The sequence below is a fragment of the Condylostylus longicornis genome, unplaced genomic scaffold, assembly GCF_029603195.1.
Source record: "Condylostylus longicornis isolate FDR11 unplaced genomic scaffold, ASM2960319v2 ptg000106l, whole genome shotgun sequence".
NCBI classification, from domain to species: domain Eukaryota; kingdom Metazoa; phylum Arthropoda; class Insecta; order Diptera; family Dolichopodidae; genus Condylostylus; species Condylostylus longicornis.
Genome location: NW_026578074.1, coordinates 165,408 through 189,670, shown reverse-complemented (window position 1 = coordinate 189,670; position 24,263 = coordinate 165,408). Strand labels below are relative to the sequence as shown.

Genomic DNA, 24,263 nt, shown 5'->3' with positions numbered 1-24,263 from the left:
ATAATCATATATGTGGGTATTGAAAATTTGAATATGCAAATATAAAATGATTTTCTGCGGCAAAATTATTTTCCTGTATGTATGAATACCTTAACAATGACCATTATTTGTTATATTATATTTAAGATTTAAGCAATATTGCGGGTATTTTAGCACCTTTAGAATTGGTTAATGTAAGTATATAAAAATAAAAGAGAAAATTGTTATAAATTTATAATCGAGTATAATAGAATGCATTTTTTGTTTTGTTTATGTTATTTATATGTATGTGTACTTAAAACAATAGAAAATTAATAAAAATATGATTGTATAAGTTTAAGAGTCAATTGAATAGATTTTTTAATTGAATACCGTGTAAAACAAAAATGTACTAAATTTTAAAAATTAAATTACTTACATAGCTAGTTACAATTTTTATTGAAAACATTTTAAAATTATTATTAAAAGAAATGTTATACAAAACATTGTATAACAAAAAAATTTATAGATGACACCAATTTAAAGTTGAATTATATGCACACATATTGTTTGTTTTGTGTATAGGTAAAGTAATTTTTTTCAACTAGCACCATTAATTTTTATAGTGTGCGACAATATTATTGTTATAATGGTAACAATGGTGCAACGGAAATTCGAAAACATAGTGTAATAAAAATCGTCGTAAAACAAACACATAAATTCAAAAATTTCAAATATAACCAACAATACTTTATATTTTCTAGATTTTCTAGATTCTAAAAATTCGTTCTTAATAGTTTAGCTAAACAGAGAAGCTGAACAGAGAAGTTTAGCTACACGAGAATTTTAATTAGTAATCTTAAATATACAATTTATAAATAAATAAAAATTTGGTTCTTCTATCAGAATGCGATTCATTCTCTATTTTCTCTAATCCGCTAACGTTCGGTTTATCTGAGAATTTATTTGAAAATCGTTGTAACCGAACTTATCCGAAGATCGAGGAATGAACAGATGTATCGAAAAATCGGTAAATAAAGACCATATTATTTCACTAAATAAATTTATTCATGTTTCCTTTAACGTGGTGGAATACTATTTTATTTTTGTCAAATATTCGACATCTGAAATTTAGAGGGATCACATAGTACCCTCATGTTATGTTATGTATGGGGAATCGAATTCAATCAGCACCTCGACCATTAGAACTCAAGATTCAGAATCCCAATAAATTTTAACAAGTCCGTTTTGCACAACGATTCATGAGAATCCAAGTTCAAGACCCCGAGAAATATGTATCTAGAGCAGGCCAAGTCATCACACTGAAATAGGACATGAGTGGAGTCTTCCGTGTCCTGGTACCAGAATCTGCATCGCTGTGTATTTGATCTGCCAATTTTGTGTAAATATGAGTTAAAGGGCCCATGTCCAGTGACAAAGCACGATATAACCCTCAGCGAGGAGCGGCTCCGTCCCACAATTTTAGGAATGTCCAAGCACCGTCGAGACCAAAGACGTCTTTGAATCGCGACAGCCCCGCACAGGGGCACCATAGTTAGCAGTACCCGTGCCACGATTACTTTTAGAGCCATCCGTATACCACACGGACTACGGCGCCGGAAAGAAGGCTATCATTGCCTCGACGGAAAATAATTTTTAATAAAGTTTACAAAAATCGATAAAAATCGAAAAATTTCAATTAATGATGTCTTGGACCATAATCTCCATGACTGGTTATACAACATAGTATAGACAGAAGTGGAGGATATTCAATAAAACAAAAACTACACATAGAATAATTACATAACTCAAATAATTTTATAATAATTGCAATCAAAATATAAAAAAATTTTTTAAACTTCAAATAATATTAAAAAACGCCTAGTATCTGTTAGGCTGTTTTCGTAAGATACTATATATACGATAAAAAACATTCCGTTAAGATTTTTTTTCGTTCTTTTTGTTTATTTTTCGAATTTTTATTAAGCGGTGGCGGTATCAAGTAATTATGAAAAATTTATAAAAAAAAAAAAAACACAGACAAGTGGACGTTATTTTTGCAACAATGGCAAAAAAGAAAACACACATGATATTTTATTTTCTTGCTCATCGATTCGTTTTTCTTTAGAAGTGTCAAGTGAATAACGTATTCATGGTATTTTTAACCCAATATTTCCCATTATATCAATATTGAGACAGATTTTTAACGTTGTATCGAACAAAATTACTTCATATTGGATAATGCAACTGGAAGAGCCTTTTTAAATACGGGTACACTGAGAAAAAATTGGTAAACCAAGTGGTCTTAAAGATACTGAACAGCAGAATTTTATTTCATTACTGCGTTTCTGTAAATAATTTCATTTTTTCATTGTACAAAATTCCAATTGTAACTGCGATTTTTTAGAATATTCCTATATGCACTATGCACTATTTTAAAGGTAAAATCTTAACACTAAACTATCATCTATTTTCTGTTTTTTCGATTTCTTTTCTTTTTGTTTTCTTAATAATTTGTAAAATGAACGTATTTTTTTGATATTACTATAAAAATTATATTTTGCGGCAAATAGTGTGCTCCCTAGCTAAAACATTTTACCTTATAACAAATTTACAAGAACAACAACCAAATATCTTATACTCTCTACAAACATTTTCTAATTAAAGTGATTGTACATTTTAATTCTACGTTCATTTATACGTTAATCTTATACCATTAACATTAATATGAGTGTTGTTGCTTTAAAAACGCGACAAAATAATAATAAAAAGGGACTTGTTTTTTTTTTTTTTTTGTAATTTTGAAAGTGAATAAGAGAAAAATGAGAAAAAATAAAAATGAGAATTGAAAAACACAGAAAAAAAAAATAAAATTATTACTAAAAATCTTGATATTATTCTCCAGTGGTGGTATGCATGTACTTCGAACATGTTGCAATGTAAAAACTTATATTACCTATACCTATACTATCTATACAGGGTGTCTCGAAACAAAGCGTGCTAGTATATGCCATTGCATAAGCCCTCATGAGTAGATAAAATTTTTGTATGGAGACGATGTTCACAGCTGAACAGGTTCGGAGTTACAAGCGCTCAAAAGTCAATTTCGATTGATTTTTTTACTTTTTGAAATTTTAAATAAAACTCCGTGTGTGTGTGTAAGACAGGTGATTATTAAATATGATTTTGAAATTTTTGAATAAGTGCCGTTTCATGAATATCTATTCATTAGTTATAATTTGTTCAGATTTCGGAATCACATGACTTTAAAGTTCGAAAAATTTGAAATTTTAACTTTTCATTTTTAAAAAACGTTAATTTTCTAGGTTAAACTTTGTTAAGAGACATCCTGTATAACAGCAATTATAATATAGAGAGAAAATCAAAAATTATATTATGCTTAAGTGTTGCCTATGCTAGTTTAATGCCGCTTCTCTTTTATTTACAATAATTTATCTTAATTGTAGTATAAAGCTAAAATCTAAATTTATGAACAAGAAGCCACTTTAGTGATATAATCTTTATATAGTTGACTTGTTATAGTTAGTTTAGTTAACTAGTTGGTTAGTTAACTATTTTGTTACTTCTTATATCTTGTCTCAAAAAAGAAAATGAAAATACAGAAAAAAAAAAACAAAAAATAGCGAAAGGTTTAAGATATTTTCATAGTGACTTTGGATGCTAGTTAAAGTTTTTCCTTACATACTTACCTATCTTGCTTTCATTTGTGATTTTCCTTGTGTAATTTTTTGTTATTCTAATAATAATTCCTCTAATGAACGTTTGACATGAAAATGTGATTTTTATATTTATATATATGCATATCCTTAACATAATATGATGTACATATATATTCATGGCTATAGCCGTATTCATGGCTATAAACTAAAAAGGTGTTTAGGATAATTATAATGATGATGATGGTAATATTCTTTATGAATGTTAAAAGATAATTTTTACTTGATTATTAGATGAGCCTAAAGTTTTTTTTTTTTTTTATAATAATAATTTTTGAAAACTATAACCGATGATGATCGTTTAAAAGGGGTGATAAATGTGAGAAAATTTCATAATTTATAAATAAATTTATAGATGTACGTGTATGTATATAGGTGCCCATATAGTATTTTTCTATTTACTAGAGGAAAATATTAGGGAACATTAAGAATGAAGATAAAATGTATAATAACAATTTAGTTTTAATTTATTTGAAAATTAAATTTGATTGGAATACTTATATGTTATGTGTGTTACTTGTAAGTGTTATTACATCTGAAATTTATTTAATTTTTTTATGTGTTTTTTTTATGTGAACCAAGTGTATTTAATAATTTGGATAATTCTTTCAAATTTGTGCGTAATGAAAGCTACTGTATTGTATGAAAATTCTATTAATTGTTTAATGGTTAATTATTTTTACTTGTTCCAAGTATCAATTAAGATTGGATCTTAAAATATATTACACAAAAATTTTTTTTTCATGCAGCATATGAATATATTATAGTATTCATGAAAGGAAAAATTACTTTGACACTCATGTTTTCAAAATAAAAAAAAATCCATTCCTCCCAACCCCATTCTGGAATATGGGGTTGGAAGGAATATGGGGTTGGAAAGAATTCAGGAAATAAAAAATGTGCAGTATAAAAATATTTTTAAGAATCTCATTAGGAAGTCTTATTAATTCTGGCTCCATAATAAAGATTAATATTGTTGCAATGATATGAGTTCGTGACATGCAGTTGTTTCATAACTATTTGACCCCATTCCTGCTCTAACGCAATTTTAAACACTGTATAAGATGTGATATCTATTTAAAAATAAATACGCAAATAACGTACGGCCAGTTCAGATCAAACGTGCCCACATTTTCTCTCTAAAACTATTAGTTACAATTTTGTTTCATATCGTGAGGTTATTAGATACCTATAGGGTTATTATTTAAAAAAATAAAATTCGACGATATGTGAATAATGGCGTTCCATAATCTATCTGTATTTATAAATACAAATTGTGTTCAAATTGAAATGCTTGTTTTTTGGTTTGCTTTTTTTTTTTAATTTTTTTAATATTCAAAGTACTGTTATGTTATTGAAAATTGTTGTGGCCCTCTAAAAATTTTCTGTGTCCTTTCAATTTTACTTTTTCTTGTAATGGCCCTGCCTAAAATTCACTGTGGGCTTGTTGAGAAACACTGGTTTCATAAACTGCAATACTTCTTTAAAATATGCGAATGTAAGCTGATGATTCGCCTCTTCTAATCATATAAAAGAATTATTTTTCAAAATGTATTACAGATTGAAAATATAAGATAATTTTTGAATTCTCAATTTAATTTTTAATTATTATAATTTATTTTGTTTATATTCTATAAAATATACGCGATAATTGACAATAATTATTTTCCAATATGTTTTTAATTTTAATCATTTTCCAAAAAGCATACAAGGCACAAGAAAATTTTAAAATTTTCAATACAGTCATTATTTTTTTAAAAAGTTAAAACTAAATTATGACTTGAGATATCATTAATTGAATATTAAATGAATTTTGAAAACGGCACACGTGCCAATCATATAATTTTTTTTTTTGTTCTTTTAAACTTGGCTATATTACTGTTTGAGTGTTTCCTCTATTGAATGTGTCGTGCATGATTTGCATTAATAAGATTAAATACTCGAACCTATGTAGATATAAATATATTTTTTATTGAATATTATGTCATTTTCAGATGTATATGTTTAATTATGTATAATTATATGTACATATATAGTAGGTTATTAATACTAATATTTATTTCCTTCCTTTGAAACTACACAAAAAAAAAGTTGCATTGAAAATGCTATAGTGTAGGCATATTTCATAAATTTTTTTTTCTGCGTTTGTGAAATATTAAAATTTGTTTTTTTTTTTCTCTTATACATGATTTTGATCTCAAAATTATAAATTTATTCACTTTAATGAAAAACTAGAAATAAAAAGTATGTATGTATGTACTTAATTTTTAACTAAAACATTTTGACTTAAGACATTATAATTCAATTATAAAACTATCAATACCAATTAATTAATCAATTTAACATCAAATAAACTGATACTGACATACTAAAGTACAAGACTTATCAATTGAAATACATTATGTCTGTAAAATAGAATAGAGCGGGAAAAGAAGTAATAATTGAATATAGAGAAAGAGTGAGATATAGAATATTAAAATACTTTGAATTAATTGTAACTTCCAGCGTACCTAGATCACTCAATTCAATTATGAGAACAACGGTAGTATTGACTGTTGTTATATAATGAAGTAAAAACTTTTATAAAAATTTTTGATAAGAAATACAGTAATGAAAATTTTGAACGTTATACTAAACACAAAATTTATGGAACAAAAAAAAGAGAGTTGGTTTTATTGGAGTGTGAAATAGATGGTGTGAGCGAAGAGTTCGTGATACAAAATTAGAGAAGAGTAAAGAAATTGAATTTCAAGAGTACTACTCAAAAGAGAAGAAAACTTTCTAATAATATCAAAACTTTACTCACAAAATTATCTCTTAATAAAATCGTGACCGGCTTGAGAACTTTAAAAATTTTTCCCTGCTTCTCTTCTCACGTTTCTCATTTTCTCTAAGACTATAGTCTCATTTCATAGCCGTTTATATAACTTTACTTCTTGTTTAAAGAAAACAATGACGCAGTATGTTGAATTGTGTGAAATTTAGAATAGATTGCTTATTTATAGAGAAGATAAATTTATACTACATAAAGAAAAAATTCATGTCACATTTTATTCTACACAAATTATTTTGCAATAAAAAAGTTTAACTACTTATAGAGATACTCAAATATTGAATTGCTGAGTATTTTCTCGAAAATTGCGTTTATGTCGTGGATTGCAGATTTTTTTAAGGGAAACGAGCGAGGCGGAAATATTTAAGCACTTAAGAAACCCTGTCCAAAGCAAAGCAGTTTCATCACCACCCCCGCAAAATCTGCATTGGGCAGAGCCCGATTTCCCCAGCCTATGCAGGTGAATTTTAACCGGGCAATGGCCCGTCTAGCCCGCACGGCGGAGGAAGTCACAAGCGGCTGCACAAAGTCAGCACCAGACCCCCTCCGCGCCAATCCATTGACAACCTCGTTGCCTGCATGTCCATTGTGGCCAGGCACTCAAATAAGTCTCACTCTGTTTACCAATGCCAATTCCACAAGCGCAGTAAGGCAGCTCTAGACAAGCCTGGACGTAAAGTGGGCCGACTGAAGCGCCAGCAATGCCTGCCTGCTGTCTGAGAACATAAATGGTACGGTTCCTATACCCCCCCCTTCTAAATTGTCTCTCAGACAGATCTCTATTGCATGTATTTCGGCCTGAAAAATCGATGGTGAAGCAGAACCATGTATTCGCAGTCGAAATTGTTATTGTATGTTGTTGTAGTCGACATGGCTATTCTCAGAATCGGATCGCCCTCAATAAACTTCCTGTGAGTCCTGTGGACCAATTTTCGCCCCATCTCATCTTCGCCAGAGAGAATTCGGTAAGTCATTAACCGAGCCTCCTTCACTATATGGAGAGGCAGTGGTGGCAACCCAATCATTAGTGACCCAAGTCCCGGTCACTCCTAAACAGGCCAGCCTCTGAAGCTTTTCCAGCTTGGCCCGCACACTCACTTGTTGAGCCGTTTTGCACCACACGCTCGACGCGTAAGTGACGATGGGCCTAGCAAGGACCGTATATAGCCGTTTATGTCGTACTTTCTTAAATTACATATATTTCATATTTTGCGAACATGAGTTCGTATAAATCGAAATATACAGCAATCCTATGTCATTAAAATTTTTACAAAATCTGAAAAAAAATAGCAAACTTAAATATAGCAAGCTATAACACATCAATTTAATGATCTTAGTGGTAAAGACAACATTAGTTGTAGCATGCGAACCAATTTTTCGTGTTATATAGGAAATGCAGTATTCATAACTGTGTTAAGGCCCCTATAAAATACCGAAAATCACTAATATAATTCCTGTGATATTTTTGATCTCATTATAACAAATTGATCTCTAAAATTTTATGTATTCAGTTCAATTAATATATATGCTTTTAAACCGGAGGGCATTATATTTGAAATCATAACTGTATATATGCGATATAATCTATAGTTATAGTATAAGAAATAAAATCACTACTCTATATACATAAATCTAATTAAAATTTAATATAAGAAAACAAAATTATGATTTGATCCGAATATGATTAGTTGTAGTTCAAGTTACAGTAAATTGTGGGAGCTGTTTTCAATTTTATTTTCGTATTTTTTTCAAATTCTTTTTTTTCAATTAATTTCTTTTACTGATAAATTAATTTTGACAAAGATATATTTGGTTGACAGAATCAAAACAAAGAAAAAATAAATATATTAATTTTATTAGAGTATACAAAAAAAGCAGCATTTTCATGTTATAATGGTAATAATAGCTTAAAAAATGAAAACTATTCGAGTTCATGTAATTGTAATTCTTATAGAAAATAATGCATTTTAAAGTAATCGGTCTACTGGCAATTATGAACAGTTTGTTTGTTTCTTTAAACGTTTTGATATTATAATAATTCGTTAAAATAATTTTTATGAAATTATTATTGAATCTTAAATGATATTATTATAAAATCGCTTATAAGAATTTGAAAAATAATTTATTTTTTCAATACACACTGATTGATTTTGATTTAAAGATATTTAGTGTGTGAATAATTGAATTTGAATTAAGAGATTGACGAGGAATTGGGAGCAAAATATTTGAAAATGAGGAAAAATTTTTAAATTTGGAATATTATGTTGGCAATATTTGGAAAATTTTTAATATAAAAACTGAAGGAAATCAATATAATATGAATGTATTTAAAATACCGCAACAAAGTATTAATCATTTGGCCATTCTATACATTATAATACGATATACGAGTACAACTTCTACAAAATATCTCTTCATATAAAAAATGTAAAGTGATAATTTTATACTCAATATATAATTTGGGTTCTTAACTGGATTTATAATAATAATTGATTTTAAACAATTACTCTATTAAATTATTTGGATACTACATTGAAAATGTTATCGGTCAAGTAAATTAACACACAAAAAAGTGTCTATAATTATTAGAGTAATAAAAACAAATTTTTTTTTAACAAGGAAATAAATATACCAATTATGAAATCATTTATTATGGAATTTTCTATACACACATATATAGTGTTTGAATATGAGTAATTAAATTTTATATAATAATTATAGCACCTATAAAGTACTTATTATAAAATTGATAGTGATTTAAAGAGATGAAATTATTATTATATAGAGAAGGTAATGCGTTTAATGTAGTTTAATAGAAAAATATTGTGTCATTATTAAATTAATTTAGTTTTCGCATTGGTTTAAAAGTAGTTAGTGCTACGTGTCCGCTTAAATAGTAATAACATAAATAGTAATAAAAAAAAATTAGCTCAAAAACTCCCGCTTGTTAAATCTATTCTTCTGCTCTTTTGGTATAATTAGAGAGTATTTCATTATATTATAATCTCTTTTCATTGCAAAAATATCAGACCGATTATTCTTAGAAGCACGTTAAAATTAATCTGTTCTGGGTTGGATGTTAAGAATTATTAAATATTTGGTAAGATTTCTGCTTTAAATTTTTCGGGAAATCTAATATGTAATGGAAATTTAATGCAGAACTATTGCGCTACATTAAGAGATAAGTAATCGTCTCGGAAATTACTGCAAATTGACGGCCGAATTTTTTGGACTTTCTGGGAAACATGGAAATTTTCTTATGTTCTTATTTTTTTTTTCTTATGTCAGATTTAAAGTTTTTTCATTTTGGTGATCTTACCCTAAGAAAGGTTTAGTCCTTTCAAAATGCTATATTATTTTATGAAAAAGTGTTGCCATCGTATTTAATTGTTATTGACAAGAAAAAAAATATTTTTGTTAATTAACAACACTAATTTGACTAGTTTAATAATTTTTTTAAGCAATAAACATATATGATTTAATTTTACAGTTAATTATTGGACTTAATTATTGTAATAATTGTTAAAATGTAGTCAAAATTTGAATATTATATTTCTCGTTTAAATATTATGCTAATTTTATCAAGTACCTATATAACTACAACAAAATAATTTTCAACTAAACAAAAATAAATAATAAAAAAAAAAAAAAAACTTAAAATATATTTTAAATACTTATTAAATTTTATTACTGACATTATAATCATACCTTTATGCTAAAATTTTTACAAAAGTGTTAATTTGCCTAAAGGGTAAAATATGTAAAAAAAAAAGTGGTGTTTACGCTTAATGCACCACAAACTTCTTTGCTTTTTTTTTTCTTTTTCTTGTTTCTATATTTAAAATAGTGGTTGGTGCATAATTTAATAGTTGAATTTTTTCATTTGAAAGTATTTACTTTAATAAACGTACAATAATAAGACCGGAGTTGAATAATTTTATCATAGGATATAATATAATTTATAGCGGTTAAATTTTTTTTTTTAGAATAATTGTAAAATAAAATCTACAATTTTTTTTCCAGGAATCTTGATTAACATTTACATTTAAACCACAATTTTAAGTTTAATTTTACCCAATTCAAGTTTTCAAATTGTCTTATTGATGTTTGAACATTATAAATTCTTGCCGCCCCCGACGGGGGCAGTATATTTCATTCAAGAAATTAAAGCTAATGCATAAGTGTCATAACAATATTAGTGTTTTTTTTTAAGAAATTTGGTTAATTCATTTGAATTTGTCATTAAATGCATCTAATTCAATATAAGTGGAATTGTCCAATAGTTCTATTAGAATTATAAATTGTTGCCGCCCGATCGGGGGTATTTCATTCATGAAATTAAAGCTAATTTAATAACAATATTATGTCATTGCTCTTTTAACCTTTTCGACTCAGCTTTTGAATAGTAGAATTAGATCACATATAGGATCTATCCCTTTACACAAAAAAAAACAACTGTCTGCAATGAAAAAAAGTCGCGTTAAAATTCAGTGTGCCGAATCATGTAACAACGAAATTGTACAATAGAGAACCGAGTACAATGCCATTTTTAATTTTTAGGGATGTTTGGACTTTATTGCTACATATGTGTGCCAGCGTAAGGGTTAAGAAATAAAGTTAACCCATTTGGATTTTTTTTTTTGAGCTATCATTATTGGTATTGGAAAAATATTTATCATTAAATGCATTTAGTTCAAAATTCAATATTATGTTAAATATTGTTCTATTAGACTTATAAATTCTTGCCGCCCGAGCATAGTTGTTTCATTATAATATGTGAAGATTATAAATGTTAACACAATCTCATATAACATAAAATAATCTTGCATTATAACAGAAATCTGAAATTAATAATACTTAAACTTTTACTAGAAACTAAGGAATACTTTAATAATTGAGAAATATTTTTTAAAGCTATTATATCAAATTATTCATTGCATATATATATATATATATATATATATATTAATTTTTATCATATTAAATATTTATAGGGTAAAAAAAAAAAATAAAAATTATTTAAATCACTTGTCAATATAATCACATTGACACTTTGCACCTCATATATTTCACTATATACGCGATAAATTTTTTTGTTTTACTCCTTTTTTACTTTTTGTTATTGTATTTTTCAACATAATTGTCTCAGCATCATAACAGTTCAGAGACATGGACATTGTTAATAAAATATTTTATCATATAATGATACACGCAGCATCATTATATCACACTTGTGATTTAGATAATAAATGATTTAGTTGTTAATATATAGGTGAAGATAAAATAAAATAGTGGAGTGCTGTTGAAAGCTGTTTACTTGATTTTTTAATATTTTTATTATATTTTTTCTATCTAACACTTTAAGTCATATGACATTGTCTTATACTGTGTAATCATTTTGTATATGTACTATATGTATATGTTTAGTAGCATTTTGAAATAATAAAATTCGATCACGTAAAAATTTTCTTTATATCCCTGTAATTTTGATTTTGTGCTTGTATCATTTTCATCCGTTCAAAAGCATTGCTCTTATTTCCTCTTTTCCTTTGAAAATATTTATTGTAAAAGTTAGTTATTGTTATACGTGTAACATTTTTCACATAACTATGATTTAATATTCCAGATATATATATGTATATATATATACATATATATATCGAGTATAAGAAAAGAAAGCGTACATAAGAATGATGAAAAATAAGAAAATTATAGTATGTAATTATTATCCTAGGAATATTAACAATTTACGAGCATAATACGTTTTTATTTTTTTCAATGTAAAATGCAGCATAAACTTGGACTCATATAAATATGTTTGTACTTAATTATATGACGGGTTATATAGTAAAAATTTGTTTGTAATTGCAATAATCTTACATATTTTAAAGCTCATAAAAATAACTTAAGATAGCCGTTTGTTAATTAAGTTTTACTTTAAAATGTTAAGTATTTTTAATAAGTTTATAGAGAACTTTTTTTGAAAATAAACATTGTAAGTTCCAAGATTGACCAAGTCCAAGAGTATTTTTAAAAAAATTAATAGTGAAAATTGTTTGCTTTCCTTTTCTTTTGTACATTTTTTTGAAATTTCCTAGCTATACATAATAGGAAGACAAAGAAGAAGAAGAAGAAGAAGAAGAGTTTCTTTAAAGTTAAGAGTCTGTTAAATGGTCTTTAAAAACATCAGTGTCGTATGTGTTATTATCAGTTGTTTCTATGTTTTCTAAACATCTTGTTTTCATCATAGGTTCAATAAATTGTGTGCAACTAGTGTTGTAACTTTTTAGTTACTTAAATTTTCTTTTATGTAGTAATTTACCTGTCAGGCATCAGGTGCTCAAATAAACTTAGATATATGTATGCATCACCTGTAAAAAAAAAAGAAAAAATTTATTACTCTTTTTTTCATATACATTTTTTTCTTCTCTTTTCTATTTATACTTTTCATTATTAATATTGTGTAGAAGCGACAAAATTAAGAAAAAAAGAGAAAGAGAATAATATTAAAATAGAATTGATATTTAGTGTACATACCTAAAAAACGAAAGAGAACAAAAAAAAAAAATAGAAAAAAATTTTAGTCAACTAACAACATGAGTAACATTTTTACCCATTAAACACGAGCCATCATTTTCATATTATACTACTTATGCACATACTCTTGTAGACATATTTTATTTTTACATACTGTTATAAAGAAGCTAAATCCATAAACAGTTAAAATTAAAAGTTTATGTCTTTATTCTTAAATTTTAATTTAATCCAGTTTTACTGAATTTATGCACTACCATTAAATATCTACTCTCTTTAACACCTAAAAGCAGTTTGGGAATGTGATCTTAACATAGAATAACAACTATGTCAGACTAGTAGACAAATTAAAAATTTTGTGTTTGAACTTGAATTTTGTGTTTGAACTTGAAATTGATTTTTGCCGCCTGAGCATGGGTCACATATTATTTCTCGTGCGTAATCGTCGTGAATTTTTATATTTTTAGTGACAAATTGTTAAATATTAGAACTTATAAAAAGAAATTCGTATATTTTTTATGGTATAAACTTATAGTTTCCGAAAACTTTTCAGGTTTATTGTAGATAATGTGAAATTTTTTAGCACATGGCTTTCAGAAATTCAAAACGAAACATTATTATTTTTGTTTCTTTTCTATTTTTTTTTAATGGTAATAGTATTTTGGTCATACTAGTATAACAACACTGATGGTATAACAGTTACTAAATAACATCAATTGCATTTTTTTTTGTTGTAATTTTGCTTGTGTGAAAACAACAAGTCAATGATTTTCTTTTTTTCTCATTTCATTTATTTTTTGTTTTCCAACAACAACAAGCGCTAGTAAATGAATGGTACATAATCAAATGACACTTGAGGTCATTAAAGAAGTAGTTTAGTTCGTAATTTTTAAGCACATTATTATAATATTTAAATTTTTTTTTTTTTTTCATTTTAAGAGTAAAAGAGATAAAAAATTAAATTGTCAAAATAGAATTGCATAAGATTATGTTATAAATTGCTGATTAACTTTATACTAAAGTTGTTGAGTTAACAGAAACATTATTTTGTTTTGAAAAAAAAAAAAAAAACGTTGAGAAACGCCTGTATACAGGATGAAGAGGCACAAGAGGAAAATCATTTATAAAAATGACCACTATGCGTTCGTACGGAGCACCAGCGCTCAGTGTAGTCAAATATATGAAAAACTGCAATGTGTTAGAGAGAAACTGCAATGTGTGTTATATATGCAAGACTGCAATGTGTTAGAGCTCTGTTCAATGCTTAATCTTTGAAATACGCTCTACAAATATTTCTACTTCTTATTAATGTTTCCATTATTTCAATATTTTTGTGTATTGTTGCGTTGCTGTTGTTGTTGGTATTTTTTTTTTTCATTTTGGTCATTAGCATTTTATTTCGTAAATGTTAAAGTTCTAAAAATATCGCGAATTAATGAAAAAAAATAAAACTAAGAATTGATCATTTAATTCAATATATGGCCACAAGCATTATAACCAAAATTTGTGATTATAAGCGCCACTTCAAACCGACCAATTTCAGCATGTAAAAGAAACAAAAAATAAAAAGAAAACATAATAAGAAAATTAATTTTGTTGTTGTTATTTTTTGTCATGTTTTGTCCCAATACTGATAATAAATTATGTTTTCAAGTAGGAGATGATAGAGATGCAATTGGTTACATTATAATATTTCTTGTGAGTCACAAGTGAGAGAAGCGCGTACGATGCATACTTTTACGATGTTTTACATATATACATTTATTACATTTAATTTATTTTTCTTATTTACATTTATTTTTTTTTGTTTTTTTTTTTGTATTATTGTAATACAGGAAAAAGGTCCTTATAAGGATTTTACCAAAAAGAAATATATATATATATATATATATATACATAATATGTATGTTGTTTTGGTAAAATAAAATTTATAAGACAGAAAAAGTTATTTTTGCGGAATTTAGTTAGACACGATTAACGGGATGCAACAAAAAATTTCTTACTTCTACTTTACGATGGCATACGTAAAAAATTTTATTAAAATTTTACGGTTCTTGTTTGTAAACCATTAAAAGAATTTTCATTTTTTTTTTCTTATTGTACAATTCTTGTCATTTTAAATTGAAAAATAAATGCATAGATTCTTTAGAATCAAAAGCTTTCGGAAAATTCAAATTATTTTATTGTGAATAAATTAAAAATTGCTTAAAGTTTTTGGGTATACAAAAAAAAAATTTCGTTGATACTTCAGAAAAAAATTCAAAGAAGGCTACTTATGAAACATGAATTTCTCGCCTGTTATAAGAAATGGGCGAGAATATAAGGAATTTGTGCATAGTAGGCGAGAATATAAGCAAATTATCCAACCGTCTGTCAAGAATGAAATTGATTTTGAATTTATACTCTTTGCGGCTCGGATATGATCACCTAATGGTTTTTTTTTTCGATAATATTAGAACAAAATGTAAAAGAAAACTAAAATTTTTATTATTTTGTTTTGAGACTTTTCTCTATTTTTTCTGAAAATCTCAGACTTATAATAATATTTCTTGACGAAAAACATTGAAATTTTAAATTTATACAAGATCGATTCGGTCAATGTCAACTATTACAATAATTAACAACCTAATTGACTTTTCCTCTCACTTTTTCTTCTCCCTTTCAAATCAGAATTCTCTGTTTCTCTAATGGATTTTTAATTTTTTTCAATAAGATTTCCCATTTTTCCAATAGGATTTTTGAGCTTTTCTCAAATGATCGACTGAAAGCCGCCTTACCTTCAAAAACAAAATGAAACGTAATACGGAATAGGTTTTCTCATTCGAAAATTACATACACGATCAAGTTCTAGGACTCTTAATTTTTCATAAAATGCAGTCGGAAATGTCATTCTAATTTTCTGGAGAAGAAAATCAGCTTTGATAAAGTGCGTATGTAGCGCATGAAATATATTAGCGAAAAATAAAAAGTATTTTATTCCGAATAAAAGGAAGTTTTCTTTTCACACCAATAAAAAAAAAAGTTTTTCAATTTAAAATGAAAATTATTTCAATCTAATTTTAAATTACTGTATATTTCAATATTGATGCGCTGCCATTTGCTGCGTTAGAAAAAATACTCCATGAACTCATACTAAAATTTTATTGAATTTCTTAATATTTAAATTATTATGAGGTTTTCAGAATCATTTTGAAAATTAATTAGCAAAATATTTTTTGTTTCAAAATAATTTCCAAAAATATAATTGAAATTTCAGTAAAATTTCATTAATTAAATATTTTCAAAAATTTTCCAAAAAAAAAAAAACAAAAAAAAAATTTCCCTTATTGTATGCAATGCGGTCGGTAAAAAAATTTTTAGTGATATCAAAAATTTTTGATAATTATTTTGACCACAAACTCATTAAATGCAAAAATTTCCTATTTAGTAATTATATAGGAAAAGAGATAAATTATGAAAAATCGACCTGATGTTGGATAACACCACGATGCTTAGGCGTCATCATTTTCAACGTTATGCGTGGTTCAAAATTTAATGTTCATAGATCTTGTTAATCATTCTGGTTAATATGATAATGAGGGTTTTTTTTTATGAAGAAAAACAAAAAAAACTACAGAAGAAGAAAATTTAAGCTTAAATTTTTTTTTTGAAAAATTTCCCCGTCTTTTTTTAGGTCTTTATTTCTCATGTCCTTTTGTGCATTATTCATGTTTTTGACTATTTTTTTTTGGTTTTCTGTTTCCATGAAAAAATATGAAGTAGAAAAGAAAAACTCTTCTGTTGTTGTTGTTTTTGTCGTTTTCTTTCGATTTCCTCGTAAAAATGTCATTTTGAATTATTGCAGTTGATTAAGTCATAAAGTTTAAGAATATGATTAATAGTTTTTTCTTTTGGGAATTTTTTTTTACTTCTCTTTAATATAGTATATCGTATCCATGTTACTGGACACCGCGATTTTCCAATTTTAAAAAAAAAACTTTAAACTCTACGAAATAAATGAATTCTTGTTGCCGAGTATCGTTAAAAATTTTTTTCCTAACCTGCATCGCTATATAGCATTCAGTATAAAGATTTGAAATTTTGTAGTTCTTATATTATTAGGATAGCAAAGACAATAGGTGGAAACGACAAGTCAATGATAAAATATGTACGGAAAATAAATGATCAAAAAAAAAAAAATGTTCATCTTCTTTCCGTTCTTCTGTTTTTGTTTTGCTGTCTTTTTCGGGGAGAAAAAAAAATGCATTCTAATGGCACATATACCGTTTTGTCTAAAATTTAAATAATTTTTTTTTAGGTATTTAAATTGTATTGTAGCAGTCATTGCTATTCATGGATTGGCAACATATGCCAAAACGAGTAATTTTGGCTCCTTTCTGGCCCTCTTCTATAAAGTTCCTTTTCTGGGACAAAAATTAGTGAAATAAATTTCTGTTTTTCCGCTAAGACGACTGAAAACTGAAATTTTAATAAATTTTTTTTAGATGAATAAAAAATTCATCATTCTATATTTCATTCCAAGAAGTTACCTAAGTTTAATTAAAACACAACTTCAATTTTAAACAACTTGTTTTCTCCAAAACAATAGGTTTTGTGAAATTTTCAAAATCAGGGGAAGGAAGAAACGACAAATTTTTTCAATCAACACTTTCTTTTTGTTTCTCGACTTAAATATGCAGTTAACAGAGAAATGTTGTCAATCATATGTCAATAAAGATGTTTTGACTCATATATCAAAAGATACGTGTAATTCTAGAAAGACTTGAGTTTTGGAATGGAAGGCATAATTTGATATTTGGATTATTCGTTTACTAATTAGCTCTTCCAAACATTTTTCCATCAAAAAAAGAGATAGTCGCGATTCCCTCTATTCTTTTCCCTTCAATCTCTTCAAAAATGAATCGTAGCACTTTGAAAAAATATCAGATTGTGTTAAAGGGGCACATCTGAGTATAATACTGTCAGTGTCATTTTTGCAATGGTAATTAAAACATCGTATAAAAAAAGACGGGTTTCCAATGTTGTTAAAAAAAAAACGGTTTTTCTTTGTCCTCGGATTTATTTCATATCATTTCTTTTAAAGGTTGCCCACTCCTGTCGCAGACTAATGTATTACTTTATAAAATGACTTAATACTGTATTAATATACGTATGTATGTATTTATGTGTAAATAATGCTGTCAATTTTAATCGATTACTTATTATTTAAAATTTTTCAGAAAAAAAAAAAAAATTATCATATTCGAAGGTACCGTAGTCCATAATGTTACGAGTATTAACATTGTCTAAACACAATCAAACTAGTATATAACATGTATGTTTGTGGGTGACCTTTCTCTTTCTCTTATATATATACATATATGCACAATATATGGATATTTTATAGAGTCGTAAATATTATAAACTTTGGCTTTAAACTAGTTGCACCTGGAAGCTGCCTGCTGTCAATAGAGTCAGTATATGAAATTTTTTTTTTTTACTAAATAAGGTCCGACAGTTTCTCTGCTTTTTTTTTTTTTGTAATTTTTTTTCTAAAAATTTTTCAAAAAATTTAACTATTGTTATTTATATTGTATATTGGCCGTTATCATTATATTGTTAAGTTTTGGCTGTTCGCCAAGTTGTTTTCGATATTACTTGCTATACACTTTTGACCCCATGTTGACTTATAAAAATTATATTTATAAACAGATTATTGAATAAAGTAAAAGTAGGAGTAGACTTAATATAGTAACTATAATATTGTTGGAATATACGAGTAGATTGTTATGACGTTTACGCTTTTATTTGTTCATTTCATTAGAAATTTTATTTTATAATGTACGCTCCATGGTACTAAATGAGATATGCATTAAGGGGTTTAACATTACAATCATAATATTATATAGTTTTGTTATTTAGTTATTTTTTTATTTTTTAAAAACATTTTAATGGTTATTTTTACTGAAATAGGAGGATAAAATTCAATTATTTTTATTGAAATTTGATAATAAAAAATTAAACAATAATACTTTGGTAATATCAAAAAAAATTTTCAATATAAATAAAATTAAATTATATTTGAATTAGATTCTCGTTTTTTTTATTATACAAAAAATTTTTCCGAAATAAAATTAAATTAGTTTAAATTTTTATTAATAGCATATGTGAGAGATTCGATAAGAGTGTTATAAAATTAATTTTCGTACACATATTATTATAAGAGTTTTAAAATGAGTAATGGTGTTTATTTTAATTAAATTCAGAAATAAGATGAATAATGTTAAGATCGTTCTCAATTTTATTAATAATATTTATTAATATTCTATTGGATTACGTGCTTTAGAAAATTAAGCGTGTACTTTAATAAAGTTAAAAATTTCTTAATTAATTTTAAAATTTTCTTAATTATTTAAAATTTTCATCTTATAATTGAATATGTGTACAGACATATACATACATTATCATTAATGGAAAAAGAGTTGGAATAATTTGTAACCTAATTTAAAACAAAAAAAATTTGATAACATTTGGAATTCGAAACTAATTATTCCTCAAATTTGTATTAGGAGTACAAAGAAAATTTTTTTGTTATATGAAAAACGAATGTACATTTAGAGCAAGAGTATGAAGTAAGAGTATCCGTTGCCGTATTTGAAAAATTGAAACGATTTAAATTCACAATCGGCAAATGATCAATCCTCCATACTCTCTCATTTTCCTCTGTAGTCGTAACTTGTACTGTGAAATTTACATATATTTTAGTTTGTAATTTTATTGTTGAATTAATTTTGTAAGCTATTCCTAGACAATTAAAAATTCCATTTATTCCTAATTACGAGAATAACTGAATTGAAACTTATAAGAGATAGAGGAAAATGTTATATGGGTTAACTTCTAGATCTCGTCACGGCGTATCGAAAAAAAAAAAATAATAACAAAAATTTTTGAGAAATTTCAAGTTTTGTAAAAAAAAATTCCAAAAAAAAAAATACGTATTTTGATTTTGACGAGCTGTAACTCAAAAACTATGAGTCAAATCAAATTAATTTTAAGACCAAAAATAAAGAATAATCGATCGCCAGTAAAATAAGCTCCTAATGATAGCTCTAGCCCCCACCAATACAATTTTAATCACTTATTAAAAATTTAACTCCTAATGATAACCACCCCCACCCATACAATTTTTTGCTGAAAATTGATCAAAGAATCATCCCTGAAATTATTCGCCATCTTATGGGAAACACCCTGTATAAAGTTATTTCCTTGTACGATACAAATTCTATTATACTTATTTATAATAGTAAAGTTTTATATGACATTTTACAAAGTTTTTATTTTTTTATTGCTGTTATACTGTTCCTTAAAAAATTTTCGATGCGGGATCCTTTTCTCTACTTTAATTTTAAAATATGTGCTTTTTAAAAGACAAATAACACATATATACAAACAATAATAATAATTTCGCTTTATCCATTTTAAAATATCTATTTATTTCTGAAAATTCATCTATATATTTGGTTGGGTTTATTACTATATATTATGAGGCTTAACTCTTCCATTATAAAGATTTTGTTTTTTTTATTTGTATTTTTGTCTATGCTTTTACTCACATAAAAAATATCTACATATAAAGAATATTTACATATTATATACATATTCGATAGAGTTCGAGAAGAGAGAGGTGAGCGACTATTATTGGAATTTTCAATATGTACAAAATTTCAAAGACAACACAAAAAAAAAATAACAGGAATGTAAAAATACTTTTTAGAAGAAGTGAAAAAAATTGAAATTATTCGGAGAACAAAAAACAAGAGCAGTAACAACAACAACAACACTTTTTATATATCAAATCGATTCCTGAAATCCTGAGACCTAAACTTACTCAAATAAAATTCAATTTTTTTTTTGTACTCTGCTCTTTTTTTCTCTTTCTGTGCTCTATTTATTTTTATTGTTTCTTTCGTAATTTGGTGATTGAATAAACTTTAAAAAAACTGAACTAAATTTTAAAGTAAAAGAAAAAGGAAATAAAAAGCAAAATGAAAAACAAAAAAAAATCCCGACTCGAAATTTTCCCAATGGAATTTTTTGTTTTTTGCTGCTTTCATTCGTGTATCTAATGTCTAAATAGTAAAGCTAAACATAAAGTAGACAATTTTATTTTCTTTTTTTTCTATACCGAATTCTAGTTGTATAACATTAAAATGTCGAATTCATTTCTATAGAGCAAAATAGTCAAAAATATAAGGAAAATATGGGAAGAGAAAACCAACAAAATTCACTTATCAAAGAGAGAAAAAAAAAACAAACTTAGAAAAATTCTGAAATTCTTCTGAATGGATTTCCTTTTTTATTTTTTTTATTATTATTTTTTATAATTGTTGTTATTTTTCTAGTTCAATTCGTTAGAAAATTGTGTCCTTTTTTTTCTCATTTTACCAAAAAAAAAAAAAAAATAATTTTTCTCATTTCATTTATTTCTCCATAATTTTTTTTTTCCTAGTATGTTTTTATTTGTTAAATTTTGTGTAAAGTCTGACACAAGAGCAATGTTTACAGAGAGTTAGAAATGCTTTTAAAAATACACGTGTTCATATATAAATGCTTATTATACAATGTATGTGTAGTGTATAGTATGTGTGTAGTACAAGTATATAAATATTTACATAATAATATGGTGGATTTAATATACATATAATAGAATAGCGTCCAGTATAAACAAGTTATTTTAGAAGGAGGGGGGGGGGGGGGGGGGGGGCATTTACAAATGAAGAAGAAGAGAAATTAAAATGTTTTTTAATCCTGTAATCCCGTAATTTAAATTTTTTATCTTTTTTTATATTTTCCAATTTAGTTTACTAAAGTTTGAGTTGTTCGATAACTTTAAATAGTTTTACTAAAAGTAAATTCGAGAATTATTGAGCTTATTTAGAAATAATGCAACTTTATTTTTGTGGCATACAATATCGATGTATTTGCGTAAACGAAATTAGTCAGATTTCAGAAGTAATTCGAGTACTCTGCTTAGAATTCAAAATTTTTAGCTTAAAAAATCTTATACGAAAATTTCAATTCAAGCAGATTTTCGAACATATTCGGTGTACAATCATACTTCAGCAAAAAAAGAATTTGACCGAATATTTTGTCGAGTGCTGTTACTATGGTATAGTGGGATAATGGGAATGGGATAATGGGAGTCTGAATTAAATCAAATATAATGTTAGAGATCTTCTTATTAATAATTTTTCTAGTTCAACTGTTATTCGAAAATGGACTCATCACAACATAACAAGAATAGTATTTATTTATTAATATTTCAATTCACAATAGCTGGTGTACTCTAACATTCTTCACAATTTAAAACCAAAAAATTTCACAGTTCTCCGTAAAAACTTTATTACGGTATCCTTTAATAAAAAATTGTACAATAATTATTTTTAATAAAATATTCTATGGAATCGAAGGAAAAAAATAGTTTAAACCTCAACTATAAAATCACTAAAGATAACAAAATTTTTATAGAGCACAAAAATTAACAAAAAAAAGAAAAACGATCTATGGTTCAGATTCTTCTTAAGATTTGTACAAAAAAAAAGTAAATAAAAAAATTCAAAATAAAATCAAAAATAAAAAAAAAAGAGCAATCTTAGTAAAAATCGGTTAAATTTATTGAACACGGTTTTCAGATTTTAGAATTTTGTAACACATGTTAAATTTCGTATCACAACCACTATTATTTCATGGCGTTGTATGTATCATTTGAATTAACACAAGAATAAAAAGCAAAAATTCGGTCTATATTTGACATTTGCATTTTAGATGTGCATTTCATGTTGAACGTTATGTGTTTTATATATACACGTAATTATTACGTATATATATATACTCGTATATAAATTTTACCATAAGTACTTGTTAATGTATGTACTTTTTTTTTGTTAATTGAAAAATTGTAATTGCTTTTGTACAAAAATGTTTGTACTTCTTGACCGGTGTATTTCACTATAAAATTTTTAATTACAATTGAAAACATTGAAGAAATAAGCGTAGTATACAAAATATCGGTAAAATTTTCAATTGCAACGAACGAAATTAATTTGCAACGAACGTCGGTATTTTCTGTATATTACGTAAGGAAGGGCATTTTATAGGTATGAATGAAATTAATTAAAGAGTATACCAAATTCGTATTGATATTAATCCGAAAAAAAAAGTCACATGAATTCGAAGCTAGGTTCCGCTCTCTATCACTTGAAATTTCGGTTGATTACGAATTTTTTCTAACTTGTTACTGCTCTCCTTCATGAGAAAAGGAAAGCTGTCAACTTCCTCATTTTCGTTTAGGCCGTAATATACTGCTACTGACATATAGTCAAGGAAGGAATATACGAGTACCTTGTTTGCATTTCACTACATCATACTGCTACCGCTGAGGTTGTTTCAAATACACTTCACAGCACACAATTTCAATAGCAAATGTTTCAGCCTGCAATACTAATAAATTGTACCGAAGGGTTCTTGTAATGTTTACTACCACGCCGTATACACCTACATCCACGACTCGTTGATTCTGAGCCCATATTTGTGAAGGCCCATAACCGAGTTGCGGCGATCGAAAACCCATGGCCGAGTCGCAGAGTCATAACGTAAGGTCTCATTATGTTTTTAGTCTTCGTTCCAAAGTTCAGGTGGAAACTTCATATTGTGGATGTTGTGGATCTTCGTCACAATACTAAGACAGCCCCTAAATTTGCCTGGCTTTGGATCCCTGTATTGTTTTATTCGCAATGCTTCCTTATTAGTCTCTTTTTTAAGATGGTCATGAAGCAGAGCCATGTCCAAAACAATTTCCATCGAGACCGTTGGATCTGTAGTCAATCGACAATAGTACATGCTATTGCCTGCCCTGCCTTCCCATACCATATGACAGAATAGTATGTTACGACTAGTTGAACAATAGACATGAATTTTTTAGGTCGAACTCTCCATGTCATTCTATACAATCTCGTACAATCCCATAGAGCCTGAGTGATTCTATCGACGACTTCTGTAAAGAGAGGCCGTCAGTTCAGACATGGTTCAAATTAATTGAATTATTGTTAGCTTTTGATAATAATTTCCTATTAACAAAAAACTAATATTGTTGTTCAACTTATTAAGTATCCAATATGTTTTTGTTCAAATGGCTTAACTAGCATTAACTATACATACTTGTT

At 26.6% G+C, this 24,263-nt stretch overlaps 1 long non-coding RNA gene across 1 annotated transcript in view; it reads right to left on the bottom strand.

Moving 5' to 3' along the window:
- The window catches only part of LOC129614212 (uncharacterized), a 149,396-nt gene that overhangs the window by 54,088 nt on the left and 71,045 nt on the right, over positions 1-24,263 (bottom strand). Inside the window, exon 4 of the long non-coding RNA XR_008697365.1 lies at positions 12,851-12,899. This is a non-coding gene — a long non-coding RNA (uncharacterized LOC129614212). The remainder of the gene's footprint in view (positions 1-12,850; positions 12,900-24,263) is intronic.